Raw genomic sequence first — 18184 nt, 5'->3', positions numbered from 1 at the left:
AGATGTGACATGGCGTACAAGACCCCGAGAGGCCTCATACAAGCCACTTAGCTTTTATAACATAAGATAATAGGATTTAGCAGAAATTTAAAACATTTTCAACATAATCATAGTCTTTATAAAATGAAGCATAAGTCTAATACACTTTATCTCAAACCATCTAAAACATGAATATCTTTGGGATACAACCTATACAATAGTTCAAAATATAAAATGAAAGAACATAAGGAAATGGTGGTCAAATCCTCGAATGTTATAAGGACTCACCAATCTTCAAATCTTGCTCTACTATGATCCTAGCCATAGTGATGAGAGTCGATATTGCCGGACCCAATATTTGGATAAGAAATTTAGGCAAGACTATGCGTTAGTACAAACCTGTACTAAATATGATAGCTTGCATAAACATCAACATAATCATAAGAGATAACAACATAAGTCATAAGCATAATCAATGCACATAAATCATCATAATATAAGAGGAACACTTTTTGAAGTAACCTCACTTATCCTTCATCAAGACTTGAGTAATTTCCTTGGATAGTCACCCATGTTTGGGAAATTACCTAGGAATATCACTTATGCTTGTTTTAGGACCACAATATCACCCAACTTTACCTCTTATCCTCAAAATATACTTGACACAAAAAAAATATTATTTCTCTCCTAATAGGATGCCATGTCACATTATTCCTTTTTTATTATTAACATTTTTTTAATTCCTTTTTCATTATTAAGATTTTTTAAAATTCTTTAAAAACATTATATCCTTTGTAGTTTGACAATATGGTTACCTTATTACTCTAATGAATTAAAATATCAACAAAACGGGAGTCCGAAGCTAAAAGGGTCATATTTTTCCTTCAAAAAACAAAAAGGGCTAATCAAAAAAAAATTTAATCAAAAGGGCAAAATCCCTCCTGATGGATCGATTTTCTTTTAACAAAAATTGACGCCGTTCCGTTAAAAGAAATAAAAATCGCTGCATTTGGCAGCGATTTTCTCAATTTTTTTTTTTTATTTCTTTAAAATCGCTGCTATAGCAGGGTTTTTATTTTTATTTTTTAAAAAAGTGAAATCGCTGCTATAGCAGCGATTTTTTGTTAAGGAATTAAAAAAAAAAAACATAAAGAACAAGTTTTAAATTACATAAATTTCCAGCGGCAGCCATTTAAAAAAAAAAAAGTTTTTTAAAGAAAAAATTGATGCCAAAGCAGCGATTTAACTTCAGAACTTTTTTTTTAATTTCTTAAACAAAATCGCTGCAATAGCAGCGACTTTGCTTTTATTTTTTTAAATATAAAAACGCTGTTATAGCAGCGATTTTAAAGAAATTTTTTTTTTTGAGAAAATTGGCAGAGATTTTTATTTCTTTTAGCGGAGCGGCTTCAATTTTTGTCAGAACAAAATCGCTCCGTCAGGAGCGATTTTCTCCTTTTGGTTAATTTTTTTTTTGATGTGCCGTTTTTATTTTTTAAGGAAAAAAAGCTACACTTTTGGCTCCGGACTCAACAAAAAGGTGTCATTGCCCATTAGTGTCCGTATAAAAACATTATCTCGCTTGAAAAATCGGAGGAAGCCACATATTTTCTTGAAGAATCGGAGGAGCTCATATTTGGATTTGCCGCCTAATTCCCTAGAACTAGGGTAGAAATTTTTGGGCTATGTAATTTTTTTTTACTAGGTATTATGGGTTGTCTAAATTTTTTTTAAAAAAATGTTAATAATGAAAAAGGAATAATGTGACATGGCATCCTATTAGGAGAGAGATAATGTTTTTTTTGTGTAAGTATATTTTGAGGAAAAGAGGTAAAGTTGGGTGATATTGTGGTCCTAAAATAAACATAAGGGATATTTCAAGGTAATTTCCCAAACATGGGTGACTATCCAAGGAAATTACTCTCAAGACTTGGGTCATCCACCTCTAGTCATACATATCAAGGAAGACAACTCAAGCAACAATCCAAGCTAAATCAAACATCATAGCAAATAAATCTCATCTTAAAACATACTTACGATACTTCATTGAAGTAGCTTTGTTTCATCATAACTATGCTAAGTTGATTGAGGAGTAGTCAATCCTTAGTTATTCCTACTATTCATGGAAGGCATATCATCTTACCAATCCAAGTTAAGTCATTATCCATGGAAGAGTACTACTTTACTAATCCAAGCTACCATAAAGAAACACCTCATCATCCAATCCAAGCTACCATGAATGGTTACTATTTACCAATTCAATGCTACCAAGGAGAATCACCTCATTATGCTAGTCCAAGCTATCATGGATAACACTTTATCATGCAAGTCCCAGCTATCCAAAGAAGGGTACTATTTCTCAATCCAAGCTACTATGAAATGGTATGGCCTTACTAAGTCAAGCTACCATGCAAATCACATTATCATGCTTAGTTCAAGCTAACCATTGGAAGAGTACTATTGCTCAATCCAAGCTATCATGAGTTCTACTAACCCAAGCTACCATCAAAATGGTCTTGTCTTACCAAGTCAAGCTATCATGGATAAAACATCACATTATGCTAATCCAAGATAAGTGTTATCTATCATAGTTCATAAACTCTTTTATTCATTTTAGGTGAGTAATCCTTTCAACCTAGAATCATTCTATGTGATAAAACCTTTCACATTCATATATTCATTCATTGTTAGGGTAAATCATGTGGGTAAATCCTTCTACATCAATTCTATCTAATAATCAACATTCATCATATAAGCTTTACTCTCAAAGCCCTAATAAGCATAATTCATGTCTATATGCTTCACTGTCAAGTAATTCATGTCTATATGATTCACTCTCAAGCAATCTATAATGTACCATATCATTCCTATATGAATACATTTAAATCCTCAATTTCCCCTTTCATGGAGTAGAACCTATCTACATCAAATTCATTTTAGAATTATGGGTTAGGCATGGGTACATGTAAATTAATACTAAAATCATTGAATCTACTCAATTCAAGCATAAACAATCATAATCCACTCATTTAGATCAACATTCATCAATACCCACAACATTAAAAGAAGCCCTAACCCAATTAAGGAATTTCTACTTCTCAATTGGGGAATCTTAAGGGGATCTATGTATGAAAGGATTTCATGGATGAAAACCATCATACCTTGATAACAAAGCCCATAAAATCTTGAGAATTGGAGACCTGACCTTGATCCTAGCTTGAACTCTTTCTTCTTATTCAAGTTCTAGAGAGAGATATATTTGAGAGAAGAACTTGGGATTTCTTTTGGGGTTTTGGAAATAATGACTTGAATGGGTGAGTTTAAGGGTTAAAATCACTTATATAGGTGTTTTAGGCTTGGTTAAAATGGCCTAGCTTTAATCTAATTCAAATCGGAAAGACATATTTACCCCTCAACTAAACAGTGCATTGTCCATCTCCACGAGGGGCTCCACGAGCCCTAGTGCCTACCACGAGCCATGGTCCCCATCGTGGTATTGGACCAATAGATTGGCAGCCACTCCTTGACCCCTAAGAGTGTATCTCATCTTCACGACCCCTCCCACGTCCTGTCAAGGCCTTCACGAGTCATCTAGTGGCTTGTGTGGAGGGTCCTATTTTGGGAAGCTTAGGGGTAGCTATTGCCTCACCACCACGAGTGGCACCATGATCTGTGGTGACCACCATGAGCTATCTTGGCTCTCGTGGGAAGTGTTCATCCTTTGGTCACTTATTGTCTAGGTCCATGGGGACCACCACAAGCCGTGGTGCCCTTCACGAGCCGTGTTAACCTTCGTGGAGGGTGCCAAAGCTATCTTCTCTAGTTCTTGACTTCCCACTTAGCTCTAGCTTAGCCTACTAGATTTCGAGGTGTTAAAGCCCAGGGGCTAAAACCTAGCATGGGTCGATTCCAATTTGTATATTTATGAGGACCGCATCTCAGGGGTTAAAATGCGTAGAATGGGTCTTCCTCTCCTACCACTGATTAGCTGGTCATTGTGTCACATGGTACCAATTCTATGAAGAAAAGATGAGTAAACCAAAGCCAAGAATGTAATGTACATGATTCCCTAAGTATAACCAAAGAATGTAATGTACATTATTCCATAAGTATAAGCAAAGGTGAATGTAATGTACATGATTCCTCAAGTATAAGCAGAGATGAATGTAAGGTATGTGATTCCACAAGTATAATCAAATGTGGTCTCTTATCCTTATCTATATATAATATTTGTGCATTTGTACCTAATTTCACTTGATCTCTTTTTTACATATGGTTACTTTATGCCTTACATATTGAGTACATTCTTTTGTATTGACGTCCCTCCTAGGGGATGTTGTTTTCATGCCACAGGTACATGTACTCAAGCTAATAGAATCTCTCAATATGAGCATAGGATACTCAACGACCTTTGGTGAGCTCCAGGTTGCTTCAGGGCTATGCTGAGTTTCTAGTATATATTTTAAATTATATATTAGTTAAGGGGTATGATGGGTTCCTGTCATGTTATAAGCTAATTGTCTATATTTTAGAGGCTTTGAGGATTAAATGTCAAAGTAAAGCATGGTTATGTCTTGTTTCTAGTAATTAAGACTTCAATGGCCTAGCATGTACATTTATTTTGGGCCTATCTATGTTGGTCTTTTATCAAGGTACTTGACCTATACTTATCAAAGATTTATAGATATCATAGTTGCATGTACGATAAGAACAAGTCATAAGTTGGTTCTCTCGGGCCTTTAGGGCATTGTGTGCATGTCCGTCTCAATGAGACTTGGGGAGTGACAGTATGTATCAAAATGGAGGGTTAACTACAACATATAATCACAAAGTGGTTGGAGTCTTCGACCAAGATGAAATTGAAAGTTGTCTACCAGGCTATCTCGTCCATACTAAATTGGGAATTATGGAAAAGAATGAATGCTAGAAGACACGAGAAAGAGATATCTTATGAGACATTATAACAACAATATCAAGACACTGTCATCAAACTTGTCAAGACTATATACCCATGGATTAGATTTCCGTAAAACTGGATAAATTTCTAGCGGTGCTAAAGAGATACAAACCAAAGTTGCATTATCGTACTATAGCATGGAAGAGACTGTAATCAGGTTGGATAGATTGCAACGCTGACGGGGGCAAGTAGAGGCAATCTAGAGGAAAGTGCATCCAACTTTTGTATGAGGAATGATCCGGGGAATTAAGTATATCTAGAGGCACAAAGAATAGGAGCAGGAGATAGCATGGAGGTTGAAACTAGGACTATACTAAAAATGCTACAGCACTGCCAAAAAGCCAATGTGACTAATGTGATTATAGAAACAGATTCACTAAGCTTTAAAATGATTAGAAGAGAATGGAGAGTACAATGACAACACACATAAGAGATGGAGGAAATTCATAAACTACTAGAGGAATTACATGCAAAATTAAACATGTTTTCAGGGAAGCAAGTCAATTTGCAAACAAGTTGGCAAATAAGACATATGAAAAACATGAGATAACATAATGACACAGTTTTTAATAGTTACAGTGGGGTTCAAAAAGATTTTAAACACAGACAAATCAGAGATATCAACACTGAGGATTAAAACAATAAAGAATAGAAGTCCGTAACAACAATATGAGCAAGCATAATTACAAAGCAATGACTATTGACAAGTCTCATAACTATGATATATACATAAAGTCTTTTTGTCATTACTAGGCATGCATAGTTGTGAGCACTAACCTACATAGTCTAAACTCTATGTTAGCTTACAAAAGTTTCTCTAGCAAAAAACAAGGGCCCAAAAGTCAGATTGAGATTCATAGATCAGTGTTGAGAAAGAACTCTACGAGGAAAAAACAACACAAATATCTTGGTATCTCCACTGCCACTTTAGCTGAAGAAGAGGCAATTAGAGGTGTGACAACAGAAAAAGGAAAAATGGAGAAGGAGAAGCGCCACTTACAGAGAGTTGCGAGCTCAATCAACAAACAAGACACCTCTATCAGAACCACCATGGTATTCACCGCATCCACATGATAATATCTCTACAAAATAGAAACAGTAAGCTAGAGTTCAAAGATAGAACGAAAGAAGATCAAGATGTAAAAAGAGACATCCTCTGCGAACCAAGAAAGATAGTTATCAAGACATTCAAGAGGAAAGTGTTGATGATCCATAGCAAAATGAAGAGAAATGTAGAATTGGAAAGAACTCCAAGAGAAGACATAGACCAAAATATGAAGGAGATCAATTTGGTAACACTATATTTTAGGGTGTTGCTTATAAAGGCAGGTGGGGTCTTTTAGTGGATTAAGCCATTCTAGTCTTGTTGTTTGTTTCATTTTCTGGGCTTTATTGCCTATTTTATACAAACTTATGACATGGAATAAAAAGGAGCTGGTAGCTCCAGTATTGAACTAAAAAAAGCGTCGCACTGATAAATCACATATCTCCATGTTTCTTTTATAAATAAATATTTGTGTTTACAATTATTTTTAAAAAAATTGGTAATTTATTTCTGTTTACAAATTTATATATACGCATAATTTTGTAAAGATACTCTAGTCAACAACAGTAGTAACTAACTGTTCTTTAATATAATTCTTTAAATGGTACAAATAATATCTTCATGCCGAGCATGAATCATTTTTATAAAATTTAAAAAGATGAGTTTTTTTCTTTTACAAAATATAAATTTATAAGTCAAGTTTTACATAAAAAAATTTCAAAAAATTATTTTTAGATAATTTAAACTTTAAAATTATCATCCAAAACCACATGTTTATGCAAACTAAGAATTATATAAGTAGAGACGAATATATTAAGTGTCACGCCCCGAGGCTACCCCCTTGACGAAACACGGGACCTAGGATCACGAGTGACCCCAAGCTAACCCTGTGTCTGGCATATAATAAACATACTATAACATATCTAAGTAAAACATATACTATGCGGAAGCTAAACCAGTAGATGACTGAAAGTGGGGAATACCCAACTAATCTGATTATCAAAACCTACTAAGAGTTCAATACATCTAAAAGATAAACTTAACAAGTTAAGTTGATTCTATTACTACGTCTGAAAATCGTCTAACTGATTAGAGTTGTTGAGACATGCCCCAGCTAACTCTAACAAAACTGAAGACTAAAAGTAAAGACTGAAATGAAAAGCATGTCTGTTGTCCTCGAAATATGAGCACTCACCACTAAAGCTGATGAATATGGATCGAGAACGATCTATGTGTGATCTGGATGCTAAGTACATGAACCTACGTCAGTACTTGGAATGTACTGAGCATACATGATATAGATATTAAGCTGAACAAATAAATGTGAACTGAACAAGAATAACTAAGCAATGATATAATCTGGAACAAGATACAGATATGTACTGGAGTATAACTGAAATGAAATGAGCTGAATGCAATGACCAAGTGCAAATCATGAAGAAAACATGTTGAACTGTAAACTAATATAAAAGTTGAAACCTTGTCAAATGCACTAAGAGTTTGAATGTGGGAGCTACTATTAATCGATATAAAACCACATGAGCTAACTGTGGAGTTCGATGTATACGCCATATCGAGAGGACCGAATATACCTTGCCAAGGGTATAAAGGCCTGACTGGCGTGATCACTAAATATGATGCCCAACGGAGGGGACCTATAAACCTACGGGGGCACGTAGTTTTGGGACTATAAGGGTACGCTAATCCCTAGTCCAACTCGGTGCTAAGCCTACTCCCAACTGAATATATATCTAACACAATATAACTGAAATACTGGATAGCTCAATATTCTGACATGCAAGTCTGAGAATGCAACATTTAGGTACTGATAATGTAACATTCGAAAACTGAAGCATGGTTATATGTTTAACTGGCCTAGAAAGTATAATTCATGAACTAAAATAATTCATACAAACTAGGGTTCTGAGTTTCATGCAAGAAATTACACAAAGTTTCCAAGAAAACATGATATTTCGATTAAGAGTACTATAACAGCTAAATCACAGGTCTAAACAAGATATGGATAATCAAGAATTTGACTAAATTCTAGAGACCTAGTGGATGAAAGAAATCCACTAGTGAAATCCCGCATGCCTGCTGACAAAATTCACGGAGAAATCCTTTAAATTTCAGTGTTGAACCTTGAAGAACATTGTTGCTTGTTCTTGGGAGGTTTGGTCAACTTTTCCTCTTCTTTTTGCTCCAAGTTTGGATGATTTTTGGAGAATGAGAATTATGGGTACGTCTGACTAAGTTATTAGGCTTAGACCGAGTAAAACGATGTAGTTTAGGCATTAAATGACGTAGTTTAAGGGTCCCAACGAATAGGAAAAAGACCTAAATGACCTTGACTTAAAAGCTGACAGAGGCCTACCACGACGCCACTAACGGTCCGTCGTAGGGACCACGGCCCATCAATTGGGTCGTGGTTCTTAGCCAATGCTACTGGTTCTCGGGGTAGTCCATCCACGAGCCCTACCATGGCCCGTGTGAATGACCACAGACCGTGAAGGCCATCGTGGTTCTTCACTTGGGCTGGGGTCTGCTGGCTCAGGACAACAGACCTTCCCATGGCCCGTCATCAAGACCACGAACCGTGGTAGGCTCCATGGTCTCAGGCCTGAGCTTGGGTGGTTTCTTTCTAGCCTCCCCGAGCCTTTCCACGGCTCATGTGGTTGTCCACGGCCCGTGAAGGGTCCCGTGGTCCACCACTTTTGGGTGGGTGTGAACCACGGGCAGGTCGACGGACCGTGGTTCCTTTCATGGTCCGTGAACCCTATCGTGGTTCACTAAAGTCTGATTTCTGAGGTGTTACTATATCTCCCCCTTGGGAATATTCATCTTCGAATGAAGTCTAAACTAGCTGAGTATGAAGGGAGAGAGCTACAAACCCTACCATTAAGTACTAGAAATTGATATTGAATTGAACTTAGTTCTAAGAACATGCAAATATGCTGAAATGCAAGAACAACTGAAGGAACAAGATACTAAGACATAATTTACGCAAGAGTAAACTGAGAGGCTGGAGAGAAACTATTACATGAGTTGAAACGGAATTGGAAGGAAAGAGATGAGGATACTTGGCCTTCATGGTTGCTTCTGCTTCCCAAGTAGCTCTCTCTACGAACTGACTCATCCACAAAACCTTCACTGAAGCGACTTCTTTATTTCTCAACCTATGAACCTAGCGGTCAAGAATCTCAATTGACACTTCTTCATAGGTGAGGCTATCATTCACAGCCACACTCTCTAATGGTACTATTAATGTCGGATCATCCACACACTTCTTCAAAATGGAAATGTGAAAGACCAGATGAGCCACTCCTAGTTCTGTTGGCAACTTTAACTCGTAAGCTACCTTACAAACCCTTTCAGGATTCTGTAAGAACCTACATATCTCGGACTGCACTTCCCTTTCTTGCCAAATCTCATCACCCCCTTCATAGGTGACACTTTTAGGAAAACCCAATCATCGATTTGGAACTCTTAGTCCATTATCCTCACATCTGCATAGGACTTCTGATAACTCTGGGCAGTCTTAAGTCTATCTCTGATGAATTGAACTTTTTCCATAGCTTCATGAACCAAATTTGGCCCAATCAAGGCTGTTTCACCTACTTCGAACCAACTAATTGGGGACCTACATTTACACCCATATAGTGCCTCATAAGGGGCCATCTAAATACTGGAATGGTAACTGTTATTGTAGGCGCACTCTATGAGAGGTAGGTGATCATCCAAACTGCCCTTGAAATCGATCACGCAAGCTCTCAACATGTCCTCTAAGTTCTGAATGGTACACTCTGCCTGACCATCCATCTGTGGATGAAATGCTATACTGAGATTTACCTGGGTACCAAGACCTTTCTGAAATAATTTCAAGAAATGAGAGGTAAACTGAGGACATCTATCTGAGATGATAGACAAGGGAACCCCATGCAACCTGACTATCTCATTGATGTAATGTTTAGCGTAGTCCTCCGCTGAATCTGTAGTCTCTACAGCCAAGAAGTGAGCAAACTTAGTAACTCTATCTACTATCACCCAAATGGAGTCATATTTTCTGCGAGTATGAGGTAAACTCGTAATGAAGTCCATGTTTATCACTTCCCACTTCCATATAGGAATGTTAATCTCTTAAGTCATACCTCCTAGTTTCTGATGTTCTACCTTAACTTGCTGACAATTAGGATACTTAGCCATAAAGTCTGTTATGTCCCTCTTCATACCGTTCCACCAAAAGACTTCCCGTAGATCACGGTACATCTTAGTGGCACCTGGATGAATAGAATACCTGAAGTTATAGGCTTCTATAATGATCTTCTGCCTCAACTCATCCACCTTAGGAACACATAAGCGACCCTGGTAACGAAGCACACCATCTCCCCCTTGGGAGGAAACCTCAACTTTCTGCTCATGAACTGCACCATTCAACTGGAGTAATATAGGATCACTATCTTGTTTTTCCTTAACCTCTGCTACCAATGAAGATTCCATTCTGGACTATCACACCACCAGCTAATGTATTCGTAAGGCAAACTCCTAAGCAAGCAAACCGGTAAACCTCTTTGGCTAACTCTTTCTTTCCTTCCTCAACATGTGCTACACTACCCATAGACAGTCTGTTGAGAGCATCAATCACTACATTGGCCTTACCAGGATGGTAAAGCAAATTCATGTCATAGTCTTTGAGGAATTCAAGTCATCTCCTCTGATGAAGATTCAACTCTTTTTGGTTGAACACATACTGGAGGCTCTTATGATTTGTGAACACATCTACATGAACACCATACAAGTAATGTCTTCAAATCTTTAGGGCAAATACTACAGCTGCAAGCTCGAGGTCATGAGTCGGGTAGTTCTTCTTATGTACCTTAATTTGTCTAGAAGCATAAGCTATAACCTTACCTCGCTACATCAACACACAACCTAGGCCGACCCTAGATGCATCACAATATATCACATAACCGTTTGAACCATCTTGTAGAGCCAATACAGGAGTTATAGTCAACCCAGTCTTCAGTTTTTAGAAGCTTTTCTCATATTCATCTGACCACTAAAACTTGACCTTTTTCTAAGTCAACTTAGTAAATGGGGAAGCTATGGATGAAAATCCTTCAACAAATCTCATGTAATAATCGTCCAAACCCAAGAAACTTCTGATGTCAGAAGGAGAGATGGGTCTAGTCCATTGTTTCACTGCCTCTATCTTCTTAGAATCCACTCAGATTCCTTCTCTAGATACCACATGACTAAGGAAACTGATTGATTGTAACCAAAATTCACATTTGCTGAACTTAGCGAATAACTGGTAACCTTTGAGAGTTTGCAGAACAACTCTCAAATGGGTCGCATGCTCCTCCTCATTCTGAGAATAAATGAGGATATCATCAATAAAGACGATAACAACAAGTCTAAATATTGTTTGAACACCATGTTCATTAAGTCCATGAAAGCTGCAAGAGCATTTGTTAGTCCAAATGACATAACTACAAATTCATAATGACCATACCGAGTCCTAAAGGCTATTTTTAGGATGTCACTATCTTCAACTCTAAGCTGATAATAGCCGGATTTGAGGTCTATCTTAGAAAAGAAACTAGCACCCTGAAGTTGGTCGAACAAGTCATCAATCCTGGGGATGGGATACTTATTCTAGATTGTGACTCTGTTCAACTGATGATAGTCAATGCACATCTTGTGAGCACCATCTTTCTTTTTCACGAATAATACTGGAGCACCCCATGGAGAAATACTGGGTCTGATGAAGCCCTTATCTAGAAGGTCTTTCAACTGTTTCTTCAATTCCTTAAGCATAGCTAGATCCATTATGTAAGGAGGAATCGAAATAGGCTGGGTATCTGGAAAGAGACTAGAGCAGGTCTTTCTTGTATATCCCTCATGTCGATCTCTTTCGAAGTCAATTTCCCTTTCGAGAGGGACTCCGGGAAGATCTTCTGGGAAAACTTCTGGAAACTCATTTACTACTGGGGCTGATTCAAGAGTTGGGGTTTCGGAGTTTGAATCCTTAACGTGAACAAAATGATAGATATACCCTTTGGAGATCATCTTTCTGGCCTTAAGGTAAGAGATAAATCAACCTAGAGGCACTAAACTACTACCCTTCCACTCTAAGACTGGCTCGTTTGGAAATTGAAACTGAACGATCTTAGTTCTACAATAGACTGAGGCATAACAAGAATGTAACCAATTCATGCCTAGAAAGATATCGAAGTCTACCATTTCTAACTTTACAAGATCTGCTGAGGTGACTTTCTGAGAGACTGTGCCAGGGAAATTTCTGAATACTCGTCTAGCTATAACTAGGTCACCAACTAAAGTAGAGACTGAGAAGGGTACTGAGAGAGTTTCTGGATTTACACCAAAGTTTACTACTATATAGAGAGTTACAAAAGTTAATGTAGCCCCAGGATCTAACAACGCATAAGTGATGAGTCCACAAATTGGACTCATTTAGGGCTTTATTTTGATAGGAATAGTGTCCTTAAATGTGTAGTTTGTCTCAATATCTGATGAAAACTCATAAGTTTCAAGTATTTAAAGTTTTAGTGGAAGCATAGACACTTAGGCGCAAAAAGAAACAAAAAGGCTGAAAAGAACGAAGAAGTTGAAGCCTGTGCATCGCCAAGCACGCTTGGCGATGCACCGAAGATACCCACTCCGCCCTTTGTTCCAGTACGCGAAACCTTGAAGGAGCAGGATCAAAAAGGCGATGAAAGGAGCAGTCGGCGTTTTTCCAAATAATTCCGCAAAGCAGTACTAGGTCGCCCAATGACACAGAGCACGACGATGTTGAAGGCTAGTGCAAGACGGTGACGAACTACACCAAATGGCGAATCGTCGAGTTAATCAGCGATTCCGCCTAACCTCGCCGAAAGATCCGTCAACACTATTTTTTGAAGTCTATAAATACTAAACTTGTTATTAATTTTTAAGAGTCGAACATTTATTCTAATTTCCATATAAGAATAGTACTTTTTGGGATATTTTCTCTCAAGTTTGGAGAGGATTTTTGGGAGACTTGAAGAAAGAAGGATCTCATCTTCCTCAAGTTGGAAGTGGGTCTTCTCCATTCTTCTTCCTTTGCTTAAATCAAGGTTTAATTCCTTATACCCATTTGATTTTAGTATCATTTTAGGTGTATTTTGTTATTTCTTGATGTGTGGCTAAAACCCCTCATTCTTAGGGTGTGATTTAGCAAATATGTGTTGATATTGCTGTTGGGTCTTGCTTGCTGATAGGATATATGTATTTTAATGGTGATTTCACCTAGTGGTTGTGGTTTAATTTAATGGGTTTGTAGTTGCAAATACAAAACCACCCATGTGTTTTCGGCTTGCCCGAGAGGGAGGTCACGAAACCAAGACCGCTAGACTGATGGCCTAAGGAGTGGGTCAACAATAGGTTCAGCCCGAGAGGGTGAGCCCTAGTCCCATATTCAAACACTCAGCTAGAGAGAATGAGTTGGGTAAGGCGTAGGCTGACCTTCATGCGACAAATGGGTGTACGAGAAGAACGCATTTGAAACGAGGTAAGTTGCCCGAGAGGGAACTTATCTCCATCTAAAGCTTAGCCTAGTCACTATTATTTTGCAAATTTCCTATCGAAAGCATGTACCCAACGATTTATCTCAACTTGTATTGCGGTCACACCCTAAGAACTTGTCCCCATACTTGATCTTCTTATTATTTTTGTTGTTTTTTACTACTTGTGACAAAACCCCCAGTTGATATTTGACACCTTTGTGTCATCCCTTTTAATTTATAATGTTTTTAATCGTTAATGTCTTTAGCTACGACTAGTTTGAACTTAATTTTATTTTTCTACTAATTCTCAAAACCACTCCTTGGGACACGACCCCAACCCTTGGTTGGGTTACTATATTATCGATGATCGTAGACACTCGTTATCGTTGGTCACGATAAGCATCAAAATGGCGCTGCTGCCGGGGAGTGGTGTTGTTTGAGAAGTTTTAGTTTAATAGAGTTTCTGTTCTTATTAGTGGTAGTTTACTAATTTAATTTTTAGTTTGTTCTGTTGATTGTGTAAACATTTCAGAAAGCATGAGTGTTAACGGTAGTAACGAAAGCCAAGTGGGCCATCAAGAGGACATTGACAACCTCAACGATGTCCAAGAGCCCAACATCAATCTCATGGGAGGTGTTGGAGCCATCCGTCTACCTCCAGCAGAGGGAAATGTGGTGTCCCACATAACAAGCACCATGTTGCACCTTTTGCAACTAAAGGGACTCCTCAGTGGATTAGCTCATGAGGACCCACATGAGCATCTTCGAAACTTCGTAGATGTGTGTGGACCTTTCTCGTTCAAGAACATCTCTTAAGAATCAGTTCGATTAAGACTATTCCCTTTCTCATTGATGGGGGAAGTGTGCAAGTGGCTAGCTGAGTTGCCACGTAACTCGATCACTTCGTGGGAGGAGTTGGTCACCGCATTTAATGTGCGATTCTTCCCTCCCTCGAAGATGATGACTATTCGGGATAACATCCAAAGCTTTAAGCGTCTGAATGGAGAGCCTCTGCATGAAACTTGGCTCCGGTTTAAGAAATTGGTGCTACAATGCCCAGCACATGGTCTACCTGATAATGTGCTCCTTCAATACTTTTACTGGAGTCTAGACTCGGTAAACAAAAAAGTAGCTGACCAACTCTCACCCGGAGGATTAATGCAGCAACCATATGCAGTAGCAGCTCAACTTCTCAATGGCATGACAACCATCAACAGGGCGTGGTACACCCGCAAAGACCAGGTCTCACCGGTCACATTTCAGCTATCCAAGGAGCAGGTTGAGAAAGATAATGAGAAAGACCAAAACATGGCCAAAATCATGACGCAGCTTGACATTTTATCCAAAAATGTCATGGGGGCTGGTACCCATGGTGTTAATGTTGTGGGAGTCGGGAGTGGGGGTGCGAATGTTGAGGAGATGAAGTTTAAAGCCATGTATGACAAGGAAGTAAATTTTCTAGCTAACCAGACGGAGGCTATCGTTCAAACTACCTAAGGTAAGGTGGTAATCAAGGATGGGTTAGAGACGAAGGCTGGAAGGATCGAGATCGTAAATGGAGGGACCGTAATCCAAATTGGAAAGATGGGGAGAAGGATAGATATGTGCCGCCCCACGAGCATTAAAAGCCCAAGGATTCGGAAGGTGGTAGGTCCGAGGATATGCTCTCGCGTATCCTAAACAAAGTTGAAGGGTCAGACAAAATGCTGAAAGGCATAAAAGAAGACGTGTCTACCCTCAGCCAGACTGTCACCTCTCATTATATTTCAATTAAGCAGTTAGAGACCCAAATGGGTCATATCTCGCCTCATCTCAATCCAAGACAACAAGGAACTTATTAGTACTCCTACACAGTTGTTCAATTTTAATGTCATTTTCAACTCTATCCCTGACTGGGTCTTTGATTTCAGGCCCTTTTGAGGTCTCTCCTCTATCAAAGCAGGCGAGCTTCAAGCTTGGAAGATCAAGAAAAGCGAGAACGGGAACTCCTAGAGCTCCTGGAGAATAGCAAAAGAAAGATCTCAAGGCTCTGGGAATATACCAAATCTTGGTATTGACTTATTGAAAATCTCAAAGAGATTGCTTAGACAAATCTTTTTGTGTGAGGCCACTGGTTTACCTAGTGATACTATGGCTAACCCCAAGAGTGAGGTCTGAAGGTGGACTTGCGTTGTGCCACGACGTTAACTAAGGCACTGTTTGGGAGGCAACCCAAATCCCTTTAAGTATTTCCTAATTACTAGCAGAATAATGGTGTGTTGTTTTTACGGGTTAAAGTAAGGGAGGTGATTGAAATAGTATATGGAGGCAAGCAACAGGTCCAGTTGGAGGATCGCCAACAAGATCGGCGAACACAATTCTTTCCGCCGTCTGACTCAAGGCACTGTCAGCTTGAATCCTGTAAAACTCGGCGGTCTGAAGAAAATTAGTGGCGCATCACCGACCATGTCGGCGATCTCTATGCAAACCATCGATTAGAATCCTCACATGAGTTGCAGAGCCTGTTACAGTTGGCGAAGAAACTAGACACTTGGTGGTTCACCGAGTGAATGGGCGAACTTGACTAACATCACCGAATGAGCCGGAATTGGACGGTTTTTACAAACCACAGGTTTAAAAGTTCTATTTCATTCACTTTCTCTCTCTGCTTCGTCCTATCAACCTCACACCCGCACTATAGCCTTTTATTTCTTACATTTTAAAAGTATTTTAAGTGTCAAATTGTGCACGGATTTGGATCGCATTGCTGCCTAGCACGTCAGTACAATCTAATTCAGCACCAAGGTTGGTAATCGAACCCCTCAGTTATTTTATCAAAATTTGTACTCATTTGCATGGTGATTGATAGTATAAAATCTCTGTTGAGTCTTTGAGTTCCTGGGATTGCATCTATTATGGATTATGATTAAGTAGCTTTCGCATGATTTGAGGGACTCCTATTCAACTGTGCTTTAAGTTGAAAACCTTTTTTTACGTGGGTGAAAAGGTGAAACTTCTATGGGTTATCGTTGAAATTGTGTCATTTGAGCCTAAATTGCATTATCTGGGTTGCAGGGTGAAATTTGAAAGAAATGGGTTGAAAATAGACACGTTTGGCTGTTCGGTGAGATGAACAAACTCGTCGAATTGCTCAACGGTTCACCTAACGCCCCCATTCCACCTTTAACTGAATGCTTCATGCACTAATCGATCTGTAAATTTTGGCGGTGAGCCTAATGTCGCTAAGAACACTCAGCGACTCGCCGAAAGACTCTTTATTCGCCCTTTGCCTGCACCCCTGCACCTTCTGTGGATCATTTTCAGCGAATGGCCTAAATGGATGAGTACTTCGCCAACTGGTTTGGTGAAGCTATTCTAAACCCAGAATTCCCCTACCCCTGCTTAAAATATTGTCTAATTTTCCTCAAAGTTTTTTGCAGAAATGGCTAGACCAAAAGTTGTGAAAAGGGACATGCCACCCTGACATGTAAGAGCACGAGAGTTTAAAAGAGATGAAAAGAAAGCAGAGTTAGCCAGACAAAGGAAATATACCAAGGAAGCCAGGGCAAAGAGACAAATTCCCATCGACCCTAATGTGCCTCCATAGGCTCGAAGTTCAGTTAATGCAATACGGGCCTTCGGAGCAGCTCATGAGATATATAAGATAATTGCAGCTAAACTTGCTGCAGAGGCAAACAATGAGGACCAAAGCAACAATACTCTGGGGACCATTGTTTCACTTCAGGGAGATGCTCCGGGTACTGATGCCCAGACAGATGAAGCGACCCATTAGCCAGGATCCCCTCTTTACCTCCCTCTCTAACCTTTGCTATCTTCAAAATCTTGGTTAATTTTATTTGCATTTGAGGACAAATGATTTTTATTTGTGGTGGGGTGAGGCCCACTTGTGTGTGCTATTTGTGATTCGTGTTTTGTATAAATTTGGGTTGTTTGCTTTAAAATTATGTTTTATCTACTTTCTGTGGATGTTTGAGCTTGTGGCTTCGTTTATTTTTATTTGCAAAATGATTTTGACCCTTTCGAAAAAAATTGAATTTTTCACACATTTTTGCCACCCTTCATGAGTTGATGTGGCTATTCCTTTGCAAAATTTTGAGTCCCAGTTTCGATCAATTACCGAGGACTTGAATAGTGCTCTCAATCGAACAAACATGAATGTACGGCTACGATGAAGCCAAATGAAATTGCATAGGTAATATGTGAACTATTTGCATCTCGTTGTGATTAGCCATTTATCAAATTGATTCTCTTGTAATGACCGTTGCACACTAGCGAAAGTGTGTAGTCTTGTTTGACTTAAGTGTCGATGTCGTGTGTGATTAGCTTGCCTTGAACCTTGCATGAATAAACCTAGAATTTGCTTGTTAGTCTGATTTATTTAGAAAAGGTGTGCTCTTGAAATGATCTTAGGCAACTTTAAAGAGTGTGAGCCAAATTTGACATATACTTCTTTTGTGGCCTACCCGTGAGCGTGTGAAACTCTTTTGAACACCCTTTGAGCCTTCCCTTTCTTTGAAAAAACCTTGATGAACCCTAGACCTTACTTGACCCACTACCTATAATCCTCTTGATTTGTGGTTTAGAGAATAGCCAACTTAGGCCAAAAGCCTAAGTTGGGGGTGTGGTAAAAAGGAAAAGGAGAAGTCAAGAAGTGCA

The sequence above is a fragment of the Solanum verrucosum genome, unplaced genomic scaffold (assembly GCF_900185275.1).
Source record: "Solanum verrucosum unplaced genomic scaffold, falcon-dt-bn FXZP01000051.1, whole genome shotgun sequence".
Lineage (NCBI taxonomy): Eukaryota > Viridiplantae > Streptophyta > Magnoliopsida > Solanales > Solanaceae > Solanum > Solanum verrucosum.
The sequence above is the reverse complement of the archived record's forward strand: the minus strand, read 5'-3'. Positions refer to the sequence as shown.